Source organism: Schistocerca piceifrons, chromosome 4, assembly GCF_021461385.2.
Source record: "Schistocerca piceifrons isolate TAMUIC-IGC-003096 chromosome 4, iqSchPice1.1, whole genome shotgun sequence".
Taxonomy (NCBI): domain Eukaryota; kingdom Metazoa; phylum Arthropoda; class Insecta; order Orthoptera; family Acrididae; genus Schistocerca; species Schistocerca piceifrons.
This window is the reverse complement of record NC_060141.1, coordinates 159,828,423-159,831,078: the sequence shown is the minus strand read 5'-3', so window position 1 is coordinate 159,831,078 and position 2,656 is coordinate 159,828,423.

The window sequence follows — 2,656 nt, the reverse complement described above, 5'->3', positions numbered from 1 at the left end:
CAATTTAAGTTGTTCGTAATTGTAATTCCTAGGTATTTAGTTGAATTTACGGCTTTTAGATTAGACTGATTTATCGTATAGCCGAAGTTTAACGAGTTACTTTTAGCACTCATGTGGATGACCTCACACTTTTCTTTATTTAGGGTCAACTGCCACTTTTCGCACCGTTCAGGTATCTTTTCTAAATCGTTTTGGGGTTTGTTTTGATCTTCTGATGACTTTATTAGTCGATAAACGACAGCTTCATCTGCAAACAACCGAAGACGGCTGCTCAGATTGTCTCCCAAATCGTTAATATAGATAGGGAACAGAAAAGGGACTATAACACTACCTTGGGAAAGGCCAGAAATCACTTCTGTTTTACTCGATGACTTTCCGTCAATTACTGTATTTGAATCTATTGTGTTATTGTTGTACGGATGACTGACAGACGTGTTGGGATCCGAAAGCTCATTGGAAAGGCACTAATACTTTAGTGGTTCCCCATTAGAAACAACGTTGAGATTATTTTAACCATTTTCCAGAAGATTTTGGGTAACGTGAGGTCCACCATCCTATTTTCCTTTCCCCGTTTGCTCAAAACGAACTTTGCTCGGAAACCATCAGTCGCAACGTTCCCGAAAAATGTGAATGTATAGTAGGTCGGAAGCACTCTGTTTAAGGTCAAGGAACAAGAAGCCTTCATTCCCTTCGTAGAGCACTCTGGTTACTTTGTAGCGTTGTAGATTGTGTAGAACGATGAGAGCTTGCTGAAAAAGAATGCCTCCGAATTTTCAATGTGGAAACTCCTAATTTTTTTAGAAAAAAAAAACTTTATTAACATTCTATATCTTTGTTCTTCACGTGTGCGTATTTATTTCTCAACATTGTTACTCTGGCGACGAACATATTTTCCCAACGATAGGTTTGTTAATACCATTACTGAAACATGTTTGACCCTGTTGACGGAGCCAGAATCTCACCACTGCTTGCACCACTTGATCACTGTTAAACTGTTATTTAAGTCTTGCAAGCAGAAGATAATCGAATGGAGCCCAGTAGGGACAGTACGCAGTATGATCGACGACAGTGGGCCTAGGTCCTGGGATTGTTGCAGATGTCACGGCTGCCGTGTGTGGTCTGGCATTGTCATTCTGAAAGAGAGGCTACTCTATGTCTGGACGAGCTCTTCGAATTAGTGCTTTCAGTGTCCTCATGTCTTGCAGTACCTTGCAGAGTTTGTGGTGGTGTCATTGGGTAAGAATTCCAAATGCATCACAACTTGAATGTCCCAGAATACTATAAGCATGACTCATGGCATGGACTTGAACACTTTTGGTGTTGGTGATAGTGGAACTCCATCGATGCTCTTACTTTCGGGATCAAAATGGTGAACCCAACTTTCATCATCTGTCAGAATGTTGTTAAGGAACTCATCACCATTGCGCTTAAAACACAAAAGAAATTGTCAATAGACATCCAGTCTCCTCTGTTTAAAGTCAGGAGTGGATATTTGAGACACCGACCGTCCATATAGTCTTCCGTACCGTAGTTCTGCAATAATGGCCGGTAACATTCCACACTTATCTGAGAGCTGTGTCTGTGTAACCTGACGATTTTCCCTTATCAGACCGATTCCGCGATTCCGATGAGCCTCGTTGGTTGCTGTACACTGTCGCCCACTGAGAACTCTGTTTTCGATTTATTTGTTTTCGTCAGGTTGATCTAAAGTCTTTAATTGCTTATTATTCTGTAGCTCATATGAGAATCACACGTTGACGTTAGCACCACTGTTGCACCACTGTTGTCTTCATTACGGACACGAATAACACGTCGTCGCACGTTACTGACGTCAATACGATCATCGCCGTACACAGCTTTCATTCTTCTATGCATTTCACTGGGAGGCACTTTTTCTGCCATTAGAAACTGTTCTCACGCACAGACACAGTTACGCTGCAGGTCAGAGCCCTCTAGAGGCAGCGGGCTGCAACTTGCGTCAGCGAAGTGGGCAACTCGACCGAGTAGTATGTATTGTATGTAATACCTTAGCAGATGTTGAAAACGTAATAAAATATTCGCATGTGACCATGCAGCTCTCTTAGATTGAAATTATAATTAAATCAAGACACTAAGCTGTCAAAAGGCTTTGTATACATCGACGGAGACAGCTGAAAATGTGTGCCCCGACCGGGACTCGAACATGGGATCTCCTGCTTACATCGCAGACTCTCTATCCATCTGAGCCACCGAGGGCACAGAGGATAATGCAACTGTAGGGATTTATCTGTTGCACGCTCCCCGTGAGACCCACATTCCCAACTTAATGTCCACACACTACATTCATAGTGCCGCTGCCCATTACACCCATTACTCACGCTGCATGGTCACCGATGGTATCAGTTCTTTCGCACATGTCCGAAAGAACAGATACCATCTTCATATAGTTAAGGCTAACCGGCCGTTGACCTTCTTCTTCTGTGCTGGATGCACATGCATTGCCCGAACTCTCACGGGACTCGCTAAGATTGTCTGCCGCGAGTAATGACTGAAATTGGCAGGGGCACTACGAATGTAGTGTGTGGACATTAAATTGAGAACGTGGATCTCACGGGAAGCGTGCAAGGGATAAATCCCTGCAGTCGCACTATCCTCTGTGCCCTCGGTGCCTCAGATG